This window comes from Podarcis raffonei, chromosome 11 (genome assembly GCF_027172205.1).
Source record: "Podarcis raffonei isolate rPodRaf1 chromosome 11, rPodRaf1.pri, whole genome shotgun sequence".
NCBI lineage: Eukaryota > Metazoa > Chordata > Lepidosauria > Squamata > Lacertidae > Podarcis > Podarcis raffonei.
Window position 1 is genome coordinate 16,029,819 of NC_070612.1, and position 21,935 is coordinate 16,051,753.

The 21,935-nt window shown below is 45.1% G+C and overlaps 1 protein-coding gene across 5 annotated transcripts in view; it reads right to left on the reverse strand.

The window, feature by feature from the left end:
- The window catches only part of PDZD2 (PDZ domain containing 2), a 169,084-nt gene that overhangs the window by 123,388 nt on the left and 23,761 nt on the right, over window positions 1-21,935 (reverse strand). Inside the window, exon 1 of one of the 5 annotated variants that reach the window (XM_053407579.1) lies at window positions 16,695-17,675. The exons of the other annotated variants lie outside the window; for them this stretch is intronic. The gene's annotated coding sequence lies outside the window, so the exon portion shown is untranslated. Of the gene's footprint in view, window positions 1-16,694; window positions 17,676-21,935 lie in introns of those variants that run through there. 5 annotated transcript variants of the gene reach the window in all.

Below are 21,935 nucleotides of genomic sequence, written 5' to 3' on the forward strand. Positions count from 1 at the left end.
GGGCAACCCCATGTAGAGCACATTGCAGTAGTCTGGAGAGGAGGTCACCAGAGCATGAACACTTCATGCCAGGTTACTCTAGTCCAAGAATGGTCCAGTAGCCACAATCGGTACCCAAGTTTGTATGACGGTTATAGGGTGTGGGAAAGAACCTTAATCATGACTCCTGGTTTGGACAACACTCTAAGCCAGACGGTGGCTCGGTTGCAGACCTGCTCTGATTTGACCTGAAAAGCACAGGGAGGAGTAAAGAGGCTGGAAGCTCCTCTCTGGAAGCCAGCACGTTCAAGGGTCCTTTCTCAAATGTAAGTGTGTAAATTGAGGACTGAGTCCTTGATGGCTATCAGCCATGATAGGTAAAGTGGAACCTCCCTGGCCAGAAGCAGTTTACCTCAGAATACCATTGCTGAGGATAAGACGACGAAGGAAAGCTACTTTCCTCAGTGGCTGCGTGTCAGCATAGGAAAGTTGGCTGCCCTGAGGAATAGCGTGCTGGGTTTGATGAGCCCTGTCTGATCTAGCAAGACAGTTCTTAAGTTTTTGCATACAATTCTGGCTGGACTGTGTCCTATGTATTTAACATACCTGTTAAGAGGGGATTATTATTATTTCCCGGCCAAGTATTAAAAGCATTCCTACAGCAATCAGACCAGAGATCATTATTTTCTCTCTCCCACACACAAGCAATCTGTTTCTCATCTGCCCCAAAGTGTGCTGGCGCTACCTTTAAGTCAGCCTTGTCTACAATTGCCAAAGCAAGACGTGAACCAAAGCCCAGTTATAAATACACTTGACTGCAAAGCTCTGGCAATGACACAGCCTTGACCTAATAGCACGTCTTCCATGGGTGATTGTCACCCTAGGCTTTGCAATATGAAAGCAAGGTGGTTTCCATTTGAAAAACAAGGAAGCTGGGGCTCAAAAGAAAGAATGTCTCTGATACATTTCAAATAGTTCCAGGTATTTTTATTCCACTTTTCCACTTTTCTTTTTAATGGTCAAAGTGGCTAACAATGCTTATAGCAGTTTAAAACATCCTGGTACAGTGGTACCTCAGGTTACATACGCTTCAGGTTACATATGCTTCAGGTTATAGACTCCTCTAACCCAGAAATAGTACCTCGGGTTAAGAACTTTGCTTCAGGATGAGAACAGAAATTGCACGACGGCGGCGCAGCGGCAGCGGGAGGCCCCCATTAGCTAAAGTGGTATCTCAGGTTAAGAACAGTTTCAGGTTAAGAAGTGACCTCTGGAACGAATTAAGTACTTAACCCGAGGTACCACTGTACTGGTAAGCTATTGAACACATTTAGTGTCATTAAGAAAAATACCTTTATCCCAAGTCAAGCCCTAGGAGACAGAGTTGAATCTCCTGATGAACATTCTCACCTGCCTGCCAATACTATACTCCACAAACTGTTCCATTCAAATCAGGCTTCAGCCTCATATCCACTATTATGAACCCGTCTATCAAGCTCCCCAAACCTCAAGGCGAATGTTTACTTGTGAAATTGCAGCTTTTACAGACTTAGGAAGTGTCTTTGAAGTGTTTCCTCCTTCTTCTTTTAACATCCTCTGTTCAGAGATAACCATTTAAAAATTTTCAGTCTGTTGCTTACAGCATTTCCAGGATTCAGAGGCCAAGGTGTATTTACACATTCAGAGAGCGCTAATTAAGCATGCGCCCCTTTTTGTAATGGAAAGCGAGTGTGCGTGCATCAGATGCAAATACATTGCAGTAGCATGAAATTGAGAAGCGCGGGAGTTCTCCTAAGGCTAAAAGCAAAGGCAAGTGTTCCTACCTAGCAATTGCGAATTCCACACTCATTGCTACATTCCCGGGTGTCTCACAACAAGACCCATCATTGACTTTCGACTAGAATGAAATTTTCGCCCCACCTACGAAAAGAATTAAGCTCATCTGCTCGTGCCAAGATTCCTATGGTGAACTTTGTGGCTTGTTTTGGAGGAAACAGTGAGCAATTGTTTTGGGAAGACCACCAAACCAACGGAGCCCAGCATTCAGGGAATAAAGGGCAGCAGAGAACCTAACTCATAGCCTCACCCACCAGGAATTCCCACAACCCAACTGGCACTAATTAGATCTACGCCTGGCAGACCCAGCTCTGTTTGGGCACAAAAAAACAAGAGAATATATTTCACTGAGCCAATGGTTGTGGCCAGTCTGAATTTTCCCACAGATTTCCACTTGTACGTGAACCTCTCAGCGTTATCCGCAACAGACAGTTTAATACCTCAGAGTTCTCTTGCCTGGCAATTTTCTAGCTACTAACTTGCCTCTAAAGACTTCATACATCTGATGAAGTGGACTCCAGTCTATAAAAGCGTATGCCAGAATAAATCTGTTAGTCTTTTAAGTGCCATAAGACTCTTTAGTTGCTTTTGCTGCAACAGACTAACATTCTGCAACAGGCTAACACAGGCATCCCCAACCTGTGGCCCTCCAGGTGCTCTGGCCTACAGCTCCCATGATCCCTAGCTAACAGAACCAGTGGTCAGGGATGATGGGAATTGTAGTCCAAAACATCTGGAGGGCCGAAGATTGGGGGTGCCTGGGCTAACAGATGGGAAGGTGGCTAACATGACAAGCACACCTCCTTCCTGCTAAAGACTGCACTGTTCTGAAACACTCTGTAAAGTGGGCCTATTGCTCTTGGGCAAAAGAAGCGTTCAGAAATGTGTTAATTATGCAAAATGCACATCAACATTCATGCAATATTTTGTTTTTATGCTTTTCTTAATAAAGAAAATGAAAATTAATGTTGGAAATAGGACAGACTGCACTCACGGCTGGAAAAATGAGAACCTGAGAGCAACAGACATTGACAGGTTTTGACAATGTTTAAAGGGTAAATTATGTGAGTATATAGCTGAAATTTCCACAGCAGGTGAATTGTATTCCACAACCGAAATGTGCAATGTTAGGGATCTGACATTGGTCAGATTCAAGCTTTGCCATCTTCAAGGGAGCTTCTATCTCAAGATGGGTGTTGGGAGAACGATGTTTTTAAAAAGCTCTCTCATATTTAACGCAAAGTAAAAAAGATTGCAGCAGCATTACACAAGTCCATTATTGCAGCCTCAATATAGCAACATCAATTAGCACAGCCTTTCATCTCAACCAATTAAAAAAAGGAGGGAATTAAAAAAAAATGTTCCCTCCAGCATGCTGGGGAATGATTCAGAACCATTGATTCGCATATACATTTTCATAAACTGTGACAGAATGTTGATACTCTCATTAGAGATTTCTGGAGCATCGCAGGGTACTCATTCAACATGGCAAGCACTTGCTCTGGCCAAATCCCAGACTCTGCTGCGCAGAAAAAGCAGCTGTCACACCTGAGCGGCAGATAGTGAGGTTTAATGCTATTGTGTTATTTGCGGCTGACACCCTGCAGGCATCTCCTGCCACCAGACTGCCAATTTGGATGACACTCCAATAGAAGAACGTTTGGCACTTGATTATGACGGCAAATATGATGGGCACCACATTGCTAGGGACACCAATTTCCTTATTCACAGCACCGTAGCAAGAAAGCCTCACTACCACTACATTTCTAATCTCTGCAATTATTATTACCATAGTTGTTTATCAAATTTCTATACCGCTTTTCATCCAAAGATCAAAGGGTGGCTTACAATATAATAGCACAAAAATACATAACAGAATAACCAATCAAACACTATCTCCCCCTCCCCAGACAGAACCATAGGATTGTAAAGCTGAATGGATCCCAAGGGTCACCTAGTCCAATCTCCTGCAATGCAGGAATCTCAACACACAGCCCCGAAAGAATTTGAATCCATACAGGACCCTGCTTAGCTTTGCAAATGTGCTAGCGGGTTTATTGCTGCCCCAGGTTAAGTTGCAGTTTAAAAGGCAAAAGATTGTTTAATTAGTTAAAGGTCTCATGCATGTACAGTGGTACCTCGGGTTAAGTACTTAATTCGTTCTGAAGGTCCGTACTTAACCTGAAACTGTTCTTAACCTGAAGCACCACTTTAGCTAATGGGGCCTCCTGCTGCTGCCACACCGCCGGAGCACGATTTCTGTTCTCATCCTGAAGCAAAGTTCTTAACCTGAAGCACTATTTCTGGGTTAGTGGAGTCTGTAACCTGAAGCGTATGTAACCTGAAGCATATGTAACCCGAGGTACCACTGTATGTGTCTTCCCTGCTTTCCTATGCTTGATTACAGCAGATTGAACATGTGAACCGTGCATCTGAGGAAACAAATAATAATATAATAATTATTTGGTTTTTGTACCTCACCCATCTGACTAGGTTGCCCCAGCCACTCTGGGCAGCTTCCAACAAAATACAGGGAAAACAGTAACAACAAAAACCATTAAAAGATTCCCAAAACAGGGCTGCCTTCAGATGTCTATGAAAAATTGTATAATGTAGTTGTTTAACTCTTTGACATCTGATGGGATACCCACAACCCAGCCTGTCTTGAGGGTCTCCTGACAGCAGGAAAGGTCCCAAACACAGGACTATTGATGTTTCAGGATTAAAACTGTCCAGCTTTTGTGCGTGTTGTCCCCCATGTTCCAATGAAAACAGGGCAAGGGGTTAAGAGCCCAGACCCTGCGTTGCACTGCATCGTAATTGCACTGAAAAGTCATCTAGATTTGCCAGTGTGGGGCTATGACAGGAGCGAGTTTGAATTTGGGCAGGTTATTAAGGAGAAATAAGCCACTAGGAAGCAGAAGAAGCAGGGTTTGCAAGCAAAGTTTAGATGACATCACTGGGGAGGGGGAGAAACTTTGTTCAGTAATCCATTTACCTTACTCACGCAGACCAGCAATGCAAGTGTTAACACAGCAGCAAGCCTTTTAATGAAGCCACTATGTTGCAGGCTCTGTTAAATGAGGAAAAACTGCCTCCCTCCAACTTTCCGCAGGAAAGCATATACTTATGAATATTGCAATACTATGGTTAATGCATTCAGTTGGGATAAACTAAGCATATTCTGCATGTCAATGGGCTTTATAAAACAGAACCTGACATCACAATGTTTCACACATACAGCTATTTTAGAGACTTCAGACATTAACCAATATTTCCTCCCTTAGTATCGAAGTTCAGATTGTAAGTCTCCCTGGGGCCGAGAGCTCTCTTTTGCTCATGCTACCCTGAAAACCAGCCAACTGTGGTTTGATCTACCTATTTATCTCCCAGTTTTGCACAAAAATAAATATTAAATTCTACATTAAGGTGGGGGGGCACATTTGTAAATATACGCCCATTGGATTATTTGGGCTAATCATCATTTGCTTCCAAGACTCAAGTTTCTGAAACATGCGTATTTTTTTTAATTGAATAGAAAGAGGGAAATGAAGACTGGGAAGAAATGAGAGACAAGAGAAAGAACCGGTAATAAATATGTAGAGTTGTTAAACTCCATTGCCTGGTGACAACACCTCACTCAGTCCCTCTTGGATCTGAGGTTGTACCTGACGTTGCCCACAAGCTTTGTAGCTCCTTCCCAAAGTCGTAATGGTTAGAAATTTGAAATAACATCTCTGTGTTGAAGTCCAATTAGAATCACAGAATTGTAGAATTAGAAGGGACCCAACAGGTCATCTAGTCAAACTCCCTGCAACCAAGTTTTCATACTTCCGTGTCAAACTGACATGGAACACATTGCCACTCTGGGTATCCTTATCTCATTCATCTGAGGGGACGCGGGTGGCGCTGTGGTCTAAACCACTGAGCCTCTTGGGCTTGCCGATCAGAAGGTCGGCAGTTCAAATCCCTGTGACACCGTGAGCTCCTGTTGCTCTGTCCTAGCTCCTGCCAACCTAGCAGTTCGAAAGCACACCAGTGCAAGTAGATAAATAGGTACCGCTGTGGCGGGAAGGTAAACAGCATTTCTGTGCGCTCTGGCATCTGTCACGGTGTCCCGTTGTGCCAGTAGCGGTTTAGTCATGCTGGCCACATGACCCGGAAAGCTGTCTGTGGACAAACACCAGCTCCCTCGGCCTGAAAGCGAGATGAGCGCCGCACCGCATAGTTGCCTTTGACTGGACTTAACCACCCAGGGGTCCTTTACCTCATCTGATGAAAGAACTAATTGTTTCAGACATCCATTCTCCTAGTTGTATTTTACCAATTCCACCACCCACAGCATGTGCAAATACCTGTATCTGCATCGGGGTAGGGAGCCTGATCTCGACAGAGGGTCAGAGTCTTATTTCCCTCGCCCCCTGCAGTTCAGGTTTGACAGCTGGGCGGAACTACCCTGCTGCCAATCACCCAACATCACAACAGTGTCAGATGAAGATCAAGATTTGAAAGCACCCATGCAGAGCTTGCAAAGAAAACCATATCTCTACCTGTCCCTTACCTGTTGTCACATATGATGTCACGCATGGGGCAGGTGGGTGTGGTTTGTGCTGGGTCCAATTTGGCCCATGGGTGAGAGGTTTTGCACCCCTGCCCTGTACAGATCCTGCAATTGCACAGCTGCACAAATCTTTCACTTAGTTAACTCCATACAGTGGTACCTTGGTTCTCGAACTTAATCCGTTCTGGGAGTCCGTTCGACGTTCGAAAACCAAGGCTTCCTGCACTCAAGTGGAAGCCGCGTCGGACGTTCACAAACTGAAACACTTACATCCAGGTTTGCGGCGTTCGGAGCCAATTTGTTCGACAATTAAGCCATTTGAGAACCAAGGTACCACTGTATCCCTGTATGTGCCTAGTCACTGCTTGGGACTGCTTGCATGGAAGGAAAATAAATGCGTACAGCAGACCAGGGTATGCTGGCAAATCCCCATGGAACTTTTTGCCTGGAAATCTTGTCATGCGATTGTGTGAGCACATGCACCCACAGACATGCAACAGATCAAAACTATGCGCATCCACACTCGAAGCCAAAAGGCCCCATTTCTTCCTCTTGCCTGCTGAATCTTGCCCCTTAGTCTCTTGGCTCCTCGAGCTTCTACTTATTCGCTGCACAAAAATCTCCATAGAACGTGACTTGGCTGCACACTTCTGCTCTCAGAGATCTGTTACTCTTATATACATCGGTATCTCATTACAGAGCTGTAAAACCTCCTCCAGCCAAACATAATACCGAGTCTCTGCACATCAGATGTCGATCTCTCTGAAAACGAGGAATTTGGCAGACGCTCCCTGTAGCAAAACAAAAAGTCCTCTCTTTGTGCGATTCCTGAATGCAGCCATCACCCATTCACAAATATTGTGACTGTAGCAGCCATTTATCACAGCCACTTAGGCTGGAGACAGATGACAGTTGTTACGGCGGCGGAGGCACAAGAGAAGCATCCTCACTGCATGATGGCGCAAACTCAAGACTCTTCCAAAAAGAAAATAACCATTGCCAAACCTCTTTAACCGACAGCAAAAATGGGACATCAAAGAAACGAGGGTCTGTATCAGGAGCAACAGTGACTCTCTCACACCTCTTTTGATGCACGTACAAACTATGGTCTCTCTCAAGCTTTAAAATATGGCGCTGTGGGTTAAACCACAGAGCCTAGGACTTGCCGATCAGAAGGTTGGCAGTTCGAATTCCCACGACGGGTTGAGCTCCCGTTGCTCGGTCCCTGCTCCTGCCAGCCTAGCAGTTCGAAAACATGTCAAAGTGCAAGTGGATAAATAGGTACCGCTCCGGTGGGAAGGTAAATGGCGTTTCCGTGTGCTGCTCTGGTTCACCAGAGGTGGCTTAGTCATGCTGGCCACATGACCCGGAAACTGTACGCCGGCTCCCTCGGCCAATAAAGCGAAATGAGCGCCGCAACCCCAGAGTCGGTCACGACTGGACCTAATGGTCAGGGGTCCCTTTACCTTTACCTTAGGGCTCAAGACAGACTATAGAGTTTTCTACGGGAGTTGAAGGTAGCATAATGAAACCATCATAACGCACACATATTCAGCTGGGTAGGTAGATCATCCCACCCAACTCAGTACAGTGGTGCCTCGCAAGACGAAATTAATTCGTTCTGCAAGTTTTTTCATCTTGCGATTTTTTCGTCTTGCGAAGCACGGTTTCGGAAAAGTTTTGGAAAAGCTTCAAAAATCACCAAAGTCTTCAAAAACCTCAAAAAAGGCTACCACACCGCGTGCTATGAGTTGCTCCTCGAAGTCAAGTCACAACTGTATTAACGGTTTTAAGAAAAAGGAAACAAACTTGCAAGACATTTTCGTCTTGCGAAGCAAGCCCATAGGGAAAATCGTCTTGCGAAGCAACTCAAAAAACCAAAAACCCTTTCGTCTTGCGAGTTTTTCGTCTTGCGAGGCATTCGTCTTGCGAGGTACCACTGTACTGCCTACTCCTGTTTCCCTAACATGAGCACCACAACAACCCCTTTATTTAATGTATATATTTTATTTAAGGCATTTATATGCTGCCTAATTACTTGCCGTTCTAAATGAATTACACCCTTTTAGGAGCCTGTTGATGCCCCCTGCTGCTCCCAATTTTTAATTTTCTTTTAAACTGAGATGTGAGGGGTAAACTGCGCTTCCCAGAATTTTGGGGTGGAGGGGCTTTAGATGTATGGCGTACACATAGCCACCACTTCTTGCTATAAACGTTTATCATTTTTCAATAAGCAAAAAAGCACACGGCACGTTATAAAATTGTTGTAGATTGCCCTGCATTGGGAAAGATAGAACTGCATGCTGGGATGGCAAAAAAGAAAGCTCTGCACAGACAGAAAGCTAGCAGGTGATGCAGAAGCCTGAGCCAGAAACCAGCCCCTTTGATGTCTACTTTTCCAAAAGCAGAGGCAAAGGGGATCATACACCTGGTCACATAATCCTCCGCCTTAAGGAGGGAGCCAGGGCATTCCTAGAAATTAGATTGGTGCAATTAAAGTGGATTAAATTGCTCTTCTGTTCTATTGCAACAATCCATTAATAAACGGAATTTTTGCAGTTAGGAAAGTGACAGGGAAATGCATTGGAAAGTATGGGGTAAAACAGGAAGATGAATAAGCAAGCAAATCAGGACAACTGCTCATTGTTGTATAACCTCCCCACAAACTTTTCAGAATAAACACAAAATAAAGACTGGATATAGTCTGGTCTTTGTGCAAGTGAATCAGGATAGATGCTCAATGAACATTGAGTCTGCAGAAGTCTTAAGTGCTGGAATCTAGGAATAGTGATCTGCTGTACCTATTCTGGAAGGAGGCAGTGTAAAATTGCCACTGAATTTCTCCTTGCCCAGATCTTACTCAACTGCAGTCCATAGCTGTCCTTTAAAAACATCTGGACTTCTTTAAAGTTTGCATGATCTTACTAGAGAAAATTGAATTTGCAGCTGTGAAGCAACATTTGGAGCATCTAACAGCTGCTTCTGGAAAACAACCGCAACACCCAGTAAGAATGCATATGGGGGCTTCTTTTGAAGTCACCCCACTGAGAATAGCTTGAGATAACACATTGGCTGCCCCACACTTCTGACTTCAGAGCAGGGTAAAGAGTTTCACAGCTTCCTACCCCAACAGCTTTTTGGAATAACTAACCATTCTGAAGGATTGAATCGGCTGGGTTTTAAGGTGCTCTTGGGGACTTCTCTATCTTATTTGTAGGAAATTGAGTTGAGAAAAAGAGGCAGGGCGGTCTTTTTATTACCTTTAACAAATTCCCCCCACTCCCTTTTCCTTTTACTGATTTTCATAGGACATTTTCCAAGGCACTTTGAAGTTGCTGGCTACAGACCACTGGGAGTTAGCTCAGGAATGTTTCCCAGCCAAAATACATCCAATTGAAAAAGCAGGATCTTCGTATGCGGCTGTGAGTACTTACTACAGACCCACACAAATAGGATTTATTTACTTCCTACAAATTATTATTATTACTATTATTATTATTATTATTATTATTATTATTATTATTATTATTTCCCCAGCCACTCTGGGCAGCTCCCAATCAAGTGTTAAAAACAATAGAGCATTAAATATTAAAAACTTTCCTAAACAGGGCTGCCTTCAGATGTCTTTTAAAAATAGGATAGCTGCTTATTTCCTTGACATCTGATGGGAGGGTGTTCCACAGCATGGATGCCACTACCGAGAAGGCCCTCTGTCTGGTTCCCTGTAACATCACTTCTCGCAATGAGGGAACCGCCAGAAGGCCCTCGGCGCTGGATCTCAGTATCCGGGCTGAACGATGGGGGTGGAGATGCTCCTTCAGGTATACAGGACCAAGGCCATTTAGGGCTTTAAAGGTCAGCACCAACACTTTGAATTGTGCTTGGAAACGTACTGGGAGCCAATGCAGATTTCTCAGGACCGGTGTTATGTGGTCCCGGCGGCCACTCCCAGTCCCCAGTCTAGCTGCTGCATTCTGGATTAATTGCAGTTTCCGGGTCACCTTCAAAGGTAGCCCCACATAGAGCGCATTGCAGTAATCCAAGCAGGAGATAACTACAGCATGCACCACTCTGGCGCAGTGGACCAACATCAGCTGATGACATGGCTCTCCAAATCTCTTTTCTGATGAGAGCAGCTTTTGCATCTCATTTGGAAACCAAGGACCCAGAATCTGGAGGAAGAATGGGGAGGCACACAATGCCAGATGCTTGAAGTCCAGTGTGAAGTTTCCACAGTCTGTGTTGATTTGGGGAGCCATGTCATCAGCTGGTGTTGGTCCACTGTGCTTCATTAAGTCCAGGGTCAACGCAGCCGTCTACCAGGAGATTTTGGAGCACTTCATGCTTCCTTCCACAGACAAGCTTTATGGGGATGCTGACTTCATTTTCCAGCAGGACTTTGGCACCTGCCCACACTGCCAAAAGTACCAAAACCTGGTTCAATGCCCATGGGATTACTGTGCTTGATTGGCCAGCAAACTCGCCTGACCTGAACCCCATAGAGAATCTATGGGGCATTGCCAAGAGACAGATGAGAGACATGAGACCGAGCAATGCAGAAGAGCTGAAGGCTGCTATTGAAGCATCCTGGTCTTCCATAACACCTCAGCAGTGCCACAGACTGATAGCATCCATGCCACGCCGCACTGAGGCAGTAATTGATGCAAAAGGGGCCCAAACCAAGTGCTGAGTGCATATGCATGCTTCGACTTCTCAGAGGTCCAATATTGCCCTACTTGCAATCCTTGTTTTGCTGATTTCATTTAATATTCTAACTAATTTGGGGTTTTCATCAGCTGTACGCCATGATCATCACAATTATAACAAATAAAGGCTTGACATATCTCGCTTTGCATGACATGAGTCTATCTCATATATTAGTTTCACCTTTTAAGTTGAATTACTGAAATAAATGAACTTTTCCACGATATTCTAATTTTCTGAGTTTCACCTGTATATAATAATACCAAATAATATTAGGAACTCCAAACCTCCTTTTGTGTAGCCTTGATATATCAAGTTGGCAGTGAATGACTCTTTCTGTCTTATTTATCCAGACATCTTTTTTATAAACTAAAAATCCCTTTCCTGATGGGGAAAGGGCTCCAACCCCCTGCCCTGACAATCCATTTGACTTTTATCAATTTGAGTGTCCTTTTCCACGGTATCATTTCTGAGATGTTTGGTTCCTGGTGACCATATCAGAAGGAACTCTGAAGCAGCTCTGATGATGCCGCAGTTTAAAGGGCAAGATTCCAAAGGAATTTAGCCCACCTCTGAACCAATGGCGAAAACCGTTTCAGCTCACTTAATCACACTTATCTCAGGGTCACTGGCCGATGGCACTGAAACCAGGAAGTTGTAACTTTCTAAATAAATATTTGTACTAAAAGAGCACAGAAGAATGTCTAAAAGAGCACAGAAGGATCTTGGGAGAGTGTGCGGCTTTCTCCTGCCGGATCCATGGCATGCGTAAGGAAAGCAACTCATTGGGAGTTGGCCTGACAGTAATTCCCGAGATTCTCAGTTTCGTTCATATACTGAGAAGGCAGCACTCCTTCCACATTTCTGCGCAATAACTGTCACCCTGGCACTGGGTGATAGAGGGTCTTTAATTTGCCCCCCTCCCTTATCAGCCAGACAGAGGCCTAAGCAAAGCACAAATTTCATCTAGCACAAATTGCCCATCATTAAAGATGGATGATTAGTGCTTAACTTCCACTCCACTTACTGCCAAGCTCAACACAGCTCCAAGGGAGGAAGGAGAGCAACGATGTGCCCGGACCAGCCAATTTAACTCAATTTGCTACCAACAGACGCGCAAGGCAGGGTTCACTGCCTGCACTGCGTTCTTCGGTTTGTCACTGCGAGACGGGAGTTAAAAGGTGCAGAAAACCAACAGCTCTTGTCATCAGATCTCTGTTGCATTAATTTGTGCTACTTGGGGTCCACTGAGCTGATTTTGGGGCACATCAATAGTCAAAAGGGAAAGAAGCAGAACTTTCAATCTACAAATGCTTCCCCTTAAACCTTGTCTTTAAAAGTCACTACTTGCCATAGGCGAGTGGCTATCTGCAAGCCTGAGTCATGGGAACATGAGAAGTGTCCTTAGACCAAGTCAAACTATTGGTCCATCCAGCTCATTACTGCCTATTTTGGGGATGGGGAACTTTTTTCTTCCCCACCTACTATTTCCAGATATTGTTGTTGTTGTTGTTGTTGTTGTTGTTTTGTATCCTGACCCCGCCCATCTGACTGGGTTGCCCCAGCCACTCTGTGCAGCTTCCAACATACATATATAAAAACATAATAAAGCATTAAACCTTAAAAAGCTTTTCTGTTCAGGTCTGCCTTAAGATGTCTTCTCAAGGTTATATAGTTACTCATGTCCTTGACATCTGATGGGAGAGCATTCCACAGGGTGGGTGCCACTACCGAGAAGGCCCTCTGCCTGGTTGTCTTAAGAAGTTGTCTCTCCCGGCAAAGGATACTAGGACATCCAAATCCTTTAGGCCAGGAATGGAGAATCTTAGTGTGCTCAATTATGGCCCTCTAGGCCACTCTGTCTGGGTTTGAGACTCTCCCCAGCCACACACCCTCCCAGTCCACACCTGTCACCAACTTTGCTTTGCACCCTTCCTTGAGTGCTTCTGCCAGACTGGAATATGACTTGCAACTAGGGCTGGGTGATATCTGGTTTCCAAAACGGCAATATGTCACCAGCTAAACATTGTTGTATACCAATATATTGTAATGTGTAAAATAAGGATGGAACTATGTAGAGGCGAACAGTAGGGATGGGCGATATCTGGTTTTCAGCTTCATGGTATGTCACCAGCTAACCATCACAATATACTGATCTATCACAATGTCTGCATGTGAGAGTGAGATATCACAGATCAAACACACCATGCAGAGAACTTGTAAAACAACGCTTGAAGTCAGCTGCCTGTAATCTAAGTGTTCCGTAACCAATGAAATGAACTGGTGTACATTCATGAATGGGTAAGGCTATAGCTCAGCGGGGAAAGCAGTGTTCAATGCTGGCATAGAAGCAAAAGATGACTTATGCCAAGTCCTTCTAGCACAAAACTGTCTCTTCACTGACTGGCAGAGGCTCTTCAGAGTATCAGGCAGGGGTCTCATCCAGCCCTACCTAGAAATGCCAGCGATTGAACCTGCAACCTTCTTCACGCAAAGCAGATTCTCCACTGCTGAGATTTGCCCCACCCCCAAGAGCAAGAGGCTCTCTTCTCTGCTGCATGTGAACCAATCCTGGAAATCAGACCAGATCAAGAAATGTTAAAAGTTATCTTGCAGTTTTTGTTCTGCACATTCACAAGGTGCAAAAACTTGGCAAATTTATATTTTGAACCTGCAAAATAAGATGGCAAGCACACAGCCAATCTGTGGGAAAGCACAGTGGCATTTTAACACAGTTTGTCTTGCTGGGCATAATGGAGCATTTCAAAACTAATTGAAACCACAATTAAAGCCATACAGGGAGCCCATGGCAGAAACAGGATTACTGAAAATTATTCCCTGGCTCACAGCACCTGCTCAATATACCAGACCTCAGCACTTTAAGAAAAACACACACAGAGAGAGAGGGACACACAACTAAGTCTTATTTCAAGCTATGATGTTGAGATTTATTGCTTGTTTTTGCTAATCAAGAGTTAACTCCAACTTTGAATGGTGTGATTTACTGCCACCTTGCTCTTTGACAAAAGGCTAAGAACACTTCTACAATTCCCTACATTGTGGGTGAGGAATACATGACTCTCCATATGTTGCTGGACTTCAGCTCCCATCATCCCAGGCTGATGGGAGTCGCAGCCCTAACAACATCTGGTGGGACACGGGTTCCCCATTCCTGCCCCACATCATATTCAACCAAGAAGACATGTTACAAATGCAACTGAATGCTGATGAATATGGGTCGGCAACCCCACACATGGATGGCATTAATTAAGCACACAAGAAGGGGCCTAGCTCATGTTTCTCATGCACAAGGTCCCAGGCTCAGTCCTTGCCATCTCAGGTAGACCTCTGCTGGCCACAACTTGGAGAGCTGCTAAAGGAATGCAATTCAAGCCACCCGGCCGAAGCCAAGCAGGAAATCTGGGCGAAATCACCTGGGGAACCCAATGTCTGCTACCTTGAGTTCCATGGTGGAAGGAAGGTGGGAAATAAACAATAAAATATTACTGGGAATAAATGGGGAAGTTATTTAACTCTGCGTTAGGTGGGTGGTGCCGTGGGTTAAATCAGAGAGCCTAGGGCTTACCGATCAGAAGGTCGGTGGTTTGAATCCCCGTGACGGGGTGAGCTCCCGTTGCTTGGTCCCTGCTCCTGCCAACCTAGCAGTTCGAAAGCACGTCAAAGTGCAAGTAGATAAATAGGTACCGCTCCGGCGGGAAGGTAAACGGCATTTCCGTGCGCTGCTCTGGTTCGCCAGAAGCGGCTTAGTCATGCTGGCCACATGACCCGGAAGCTGTACGCCGGCTCGCTCGGCCAATAAAGCAAGATGAGCGCTGCAACCCCAGAGTCGTCCACGACTAATGGTCAGGGGTCCCTTTACCTTTAAGGCACTTTAAGTATTCATGTGAATTTTGCGAGGAGACCCTAAAGACCCCAAAAGACATGTAGATCTGCTCTTTGCTGAGCAGGGAGTCAAAAGATGGAGTTCTGCCATGTGCAACAAGGGTGTGCACTTGAGAGATCAAGAGGAATGGGGCAGGGGATTGGATAGAAAGTGCCAACAGAGAGAGTAGAATAATACCACCTACTAGGTCTAAGGCCATCATTCTCTGTTTTTTAATGTCCTTTCAAAAAGGGAATCCTTTATTAATACATATTTGATGAGATACTATTGACCGGTGCACAACAGAGATAGATGCTAATTGGTCTTCTTGCAATGTGTTTACTTATTCATTCATTCACAAGAACGGCACGCACACCGATATAATTTGGGCATTTGTCTTTGCCAAGACCATTCCAAAAATAAAGGCTCTGAGTGTGGAAAGTCATTTGCCAAAAGCTGCTGCCATGGGAAAGACGCGGTTGAGCAATCTAATATTTAACAGTCCCAGCTGCCTTTTATTTCAAAGCCATATTTTAGTTATTAGTATCATTTGCAATCTTTCCCGCCCACCCGCCCCCTCTCACAGTCCCAAGACCCTGCCAAAGTGCAGTACTCAGCAGATATTTTGCATGTGCATTAAAAAGAGTTTATTTTAACCGCACCTATTATCTGTAAATACAAGGTGATCCCTTAAAATGTATAACCTGCAAACTCCACACAAATCAAAAGTCTGGTTAAAAAAGACCTCCCTGCAAGAACTTTTACCCCATCTATTATGTGTGTGTGTTTGTGTACATATGACATCTCACACACAGAGTGCAACTTGCAATACATATTTGATTATAGCAATCTGCTTACAATTCAGCACAATGTATCCTTTTTCTATATAAAAAAAACTTTCCTAGTTCTCCTTGCTATAGAGAATTATTTTGGGACTAGATTATTTTTTTAAAAAAAACTTTTCATGCTGGCACATAGGATGCCTTAACATTTTGCTGATTTCGATTCTGAAACATTTTCCTCCCGATGAAGTGTTTAGTGGTTTTGGACAGAACCCTGTTTGCCTCGGGCCAGAACGTAATCTCAGGCGAAATCGTAAACAATGTTTTGCCCAGAACCCCGTCCAGTTTTGCACTGGAGCTGAAAGCTCCAAAAGCAAAACCACACTGGAAATCAAAGCACCGATAAATTGGTGTTAGTCCTAGATTAGCTGGGTTTCCTCCCCACGCTCTCCCCCACCCATACGCTGTTAAGCCGGGGCTGTTATCGGCTTGTTGCACTGTCTCTGCTGACTTTTCACCTTGCGGCTGCTGAATGCAGTCGGAGTTCTAATATACCTTCCAGATTTAATCAAGACAGATTAATTCTGATTGCAAACAGAAGTCGCAACAGGAGGAAAAACCGCAAAGGATAAGCAGAAGCAGCAGGTAAGTATACCTGCGGCATTATGTGACAAGGAAAGTTAACCCGAGCAACCTTCTGAAGAGCCCGATTTAAAAATAACCAGCTGCAAATGGGAGCTTTCACAAGATATACTTCAAGCCATAAAGCAAAAATTATGTTTCATCAGCGCCTTTAAAAAGAAAACCGAGGAAAGCACAGCTGGCGTTTGAACTAGCATTTTTGCTACATAACTTTTCAGCCTCTGGATACATTCAACCAAGACCTTTCCTGGAGCGGACCCAAACACACGCCTGTTTATTTGCAATTCTTACGGTATGCTACACATACCTCTTTTCCTTCTAAATCCCCTTCATGGGTTTTCCTCCTCCTCCTCCTCCTCTTCCGTGATAGCCTCGTCTTCCGTGGAATTCCTGTAAGGAGCAGCTGGCGTCTCTCTCTCTGGGTTAATCCACGAGCGGGCGGTTTAGCAATCCCATGAGTCTGTTAATTAGTTTAATCGCTTGCTGGCACCCAAGACGAGAGGCCACTTGAACACCCGAGGAGGGAGGGCGATCCAGCTGCTGCTGCGGCTGCTACTGCTGTGTCCGCCTCTGCCCAAGAAGCACTCCCCCTCCAAAAAAAAGACAGGGCTTGTTTACCCTAAAAAAACAGAAAGCAGCAGCAGCAAACCCTTCAGTTCCGTTACATGAGTTTCCAGAAGGCTGGGAGAGCTTACTGCCCTCCTCTTCGCTGCCTCTGGCTACAGGAGCACGAATAGTCTTCCGTGCATTCCTGATGCTGCTCTGTCAGTAGCAATGTGCTCAGCTGTCAAAGCTGCCCAAATCGGACCTCCCCAAAAAATATGCACAGAAAACCCCAACAAAACTCAAAACCCACAGAAACACAAGGGGCAGCCAAACAACGAGTGCCTTCAGGTTAGCCAGGCAGGTGAATCTAACATTATTTTCTCAGGTTGCCAGTTGGTGGGACGAACGGGGATGACAGCATCCAAAGTGAAACAGAAAGAGAGAAGGGGTTTCAGCTGCACGGCAAAGCCCAGATCTTCTCCGCTGCAAAGATAAAAACAAAATCCAATCTTACCCTGCCACTAACCGGTTTATTTCAGGCATGGTCAACTCTCTGCTCCCTTCCCCCTGCCATGGAGAGTCTAGGAATTAACCTACGGGGCGAGAAGTCAGGAAACGGGTTGAGAGAGACCCTGGAATTCAATTGTAGTAAAATACTTCCCTCCCTCAACCCCGCTGGCTCAGAGAGTCTGATCTGACTCTACAGCTCAAGCATTTCCTTTCCACCTTCTTTCGCACAGGGTTCCTCCCCCTCCGCTCAGGCTAACTTCAATCAGCGAGGTCCTTCCCCGGGGAAAAGCGCAGCCCCCTTTCCCCGCACGTTCAAGCGTCCAGCTGCAAAGCGATTAGGAAGCATGACCCAGGCAGCTAAGCTGTTTATATCACTTCTCCAGAGGGCTTCCTGTCTTGAATTAATGGGAACACTAAGTTGCCCACCCCAAAAAAAGGGCAGTCGGTGGTGGTGCTATCAAACAGGGAGAGGGAAATTATCCTGCATTTTTTTGAGGGACAGCCATCTGGTCACTGGGGGCCAAACAACCTGAACATCAAAAGTTTGCGATGGATAAACTCGGACAGGAGAGGAAAAAAAAGGTTTCCCCACTCTTACATGAAGAGCAAACGAAGGCTGCAAACCATCACACCATTTGCTCAAAAGTAGCCCCACTGGCTTTCACAGAAGGATGACCCCCAAAGGAAGTGGTTTGAGGACTGCAGCCAAAGAACGCTTGTCTAAAACCACCAGCAACTGTAAAGAATTTCTGCATTAAAGCTCTCACGTTTTCTCTAGGTGAACATGAATTCCGCAGGTGGGTGGCTGTTGAGTACTGGGACACAAAGTCATGTTTCTGACCTCTTGTGGTCGTTCAAGACCGCCCGCCCCCGGCAATTCTTATCACAGGTGTTCCTGGCATGCTGTTTTGTTAAAGTCAACTTGCCCCAATCTGCCAATAATTTTTCTGTGTTTTAAGGTTCTTACTGTGGTTTATGGTGTAAAGCATGCTCTGTCCTTTTGGCAAAGGGTGGGATATAAATTTCTTAATACCAATTCCATTATTAAACAAAGAATGCAAGCATTAGCCCTCTCTCCCCACCCTTTGCTATTTGGCAAGCCTCCCTCAAATATCTGGCATGCTCATTTTTTAAGTTACCTGAAAATTCAAGGGAGGGGCTCACAACATCCCTGACAAAGGAACAGCCCCACTTCCTCCCCCAGCCACATTCCTGTTCAGCCCTGCTTGGCTTGACGCTGTGGTAGCTATCCTACTCCCTTGTTGATGTCCCACTCCCCAGCCGCCAACTCAAGTCCGCCTTAAAATTATGCACAATAGGATCTGATGATTCTGTCAGTGAACCAATGGTTTTCCCAAGTGTATCAGCCTATGTTCCATGATACTTAAAACCCCTTCATAGAGAAAGAGTTTTCCCCTTCTGCCATTATGTCAGGTGCCAGCATCCATCTGTCCCAGGAGACAATGGAAGCGTGTGCATTTGGGGGTGAAATCAAACTGTTGGAAGGTTGCAGCAACTGCTGTGGCTGCAGAGACTGATACAGGAGAGACATGCTTTGTTGCAGCTGGGGCAGATGAAGGCATCTGGTTGTGCTGCTGCAGTGTATCTTCTCTCTGTGCTCCTCCCGGTGGCCATTTTTCTTCTGGCCACAGCTATGGATACACAACTTGACTGCCTGTCTGCTAAATCTGGGAAGACAAACCATCCAACAACCTTCCAATGAAAGCAGAGGCACTTATTTTACAACACGACGCGAAACAGCAGCTCTTCATAGCGTGGAAATGAGTAAGTGGCCTCAGAAAGGTGTTTCCCAGGGAGCCCTGATGCAGCTGGAGAATCCTTCTTCAAATCAAACTTCTCCCGACCGCTTGCACCCTGCTTGCTTTTACAGTTAAATACCACAAATGCTCAGCGTTGTGCCAATCTACCATTAACCACGGTCCATCATTCAAAACTCAGTGTACGGTAGCCAGGTTGACTGAGTTTGTATCTGAGCAGAACAGCTGGTGCTCCAGCAGCCAAAGAGACATATTTTGGTAGATATGCTCCTTTACAGAGTACACACCAGCAACTGCTACATATAGCGAGAAAACAGGTACTGTATCTATTCAATCAGCGCAGCTAGAGGAGATAATAAAGGTGCGGCGCAGCATTTTGAAAACCATTAGAGACTAACGAGCATGTATGCACAAGCCCAGGGTGATCCCAGCACCCCACCATTCATTCTTCAAATGCCAGAGATTCCAGTCCCACCCACCTCCAAACCCTTGCTTGCAGCCATGGGTGGGAAGACTGTGTCCGTAATAAAGACCATCGTCTCTCTGGCTGCCAGCTTCAAGCAACTACTGTGGTGGCACACTTGGGCTTCACATAAATATGGTAATGCAATCAATCGCCGCACAAAAAAAATTACTTTATTTACTAGTGATGCCCCCCCCCAATATTACCAGGGTTGCTGGTCCCTCCACTTACTCTGTGTTTATGAATCCTATTATTTATTTATTTATTTATTTATTTATTTATTTATACCCCGCCCATCTGGCCAGGCCTCCTCTGCCACTCTGGGTGGACTCCAACAGGATATTAAAAACACAATAAAACATCAGACATTAAAAAAATTCCCTAAACAGAGCTGCCTTCAGATATCTTCTAAAAGTCAGATAGTTGTTTCTTTCTTTGACATCTGGTGGGAGGGCATTCCACAGGGCGGGCGCCACTACCAAGAAGGCCCTCTGCCTACCTGATGGAATCAGTCAAGTGTGTGTGCAACTATATAGCAAAACAGGCCAATATTTGAATTTTGCACCAATATGATATGAGCTTTAGATGCTGAATGTCACTGTCTGGATGTCATGAGTGACCTAGAACTTTCACGTCGCATGAGCACAATCCACGGGTTGGCTACGTATTGGCTACCACAAACCACAGGGCAGAGCCATTCTTGAGACAGTTGGGTGGTCCCCTTGTTCCAAATCTGTTAAGGCCACCCCTTTCTATTTCCTGCCACATAAGATAAACTAGGGACCCATTCACTGCAACATTTTGCAATGTTTATCCTAGTACATGAAGCCCATTTTCCATAACCACTGTTTCCACATGGTTTTGATTACTGAGATAATTTGAACCGAAACAAAATATTTTGAAATTTGACAGGATTTCAAATTTGAAACTCCTGATTTCAAATTTGACGACTTTAACCTTACCAACAGTCTCTTTTATCATTCTGGTGTGTGCATGCAATAGCAGCCTCCCCCAAACTGGTGTGCACCACATGTCTTGCACCTATAACTCCCAAGCAGCATGGCCAATGGTTAGAGATGATTAGAGTCCTGGTTCAAAACATTCGGAAGGCAACAGGTTGGGGAAGCCTAAGCCAAGAGGAGTCAACGTAGTGCCTTCTAGATGATGTTGGAATACAATTCCCATGAACCCCAACCAACATGGGCAATGGTCATGGATGATGGGAATTGTACTCCAACAACATCTAGAGGCTGCCATATTGGATACCCCTGGGTGAAGCTGTCAATTACACTGGGCAACAATTTTTTACTTTTTGAATGTTGTCTAGATTTCTACAACTGATTTAGGGTATTTTTGCACTGCTGAATCAGGAAATGGCATCTGTTTCTCTCCATCAGGTCAGGTTTACTGTAAACTGAATGGTGGGCATTGATAAAGGTAAGTACAAGTAAATTGCATGTTGCTTCACCATTTTTCAAACTTCAGGGCTTAAACTTCCGTTTCTTGGAACTCCTGGAATGCTCAGCGGCAGGGAGGTCTCTCTTCAGAGTCCAACAGTAGTCAGCCATCATGACTGCGTCCCAGCGACCCTGATACCTGGTCTCCATCTCTTTCATGTCCTGATGGAATCTCCCCCCCTGCTCGTCACTCATTGAACCCAGGTTCTCAGGAAACCGGTCCATATGTGAAAATAGGTAGTGCATCTTGACGCTCATGTTGCAGCCCAAGTTTCTGAAAGCAGTCAGCATGTTGTTGACAAGTTCTGCGTAGTTTCTGGCCTTATTGTTGCCAAGAAAGTTCTTCACTGCCAGAACAAATGCCTTCCACACTTCCAGTTCCACTTCGTTCATTGAGTTTCTGAACTCTGGATCTCTGATGAGCTGATGGATCTGAGGAACGTCAAAGATGCCAGCTTTCAACTTCTCCATGGTCAATCCTGGAAAAGCCTGGCACAAGTAAGTGAAGCAGTCACCATCCTTGTCCAGAGCCTTGGTGAACTGCTTGATTAAGCCGAGCTTTATTATGCAGCGGTGGGAAGAGTATTCTGTCTCTGTCCCCCAGAGGGTCGTTGATGACGTTCCTTTCTTTGCAAGGCACCAATTCCTCCCGCACAGGCCAGTCCTTCTTCGTGTAATGCTGAGCACAGTCCCTACTATCCCACATGCACAGAAAACATGAGTACTTGGTGAAGCCAGACTGTTGTCCCAACAAAAAGTTCACCATCTTCAGGTCAACACGAATAAACCACTTA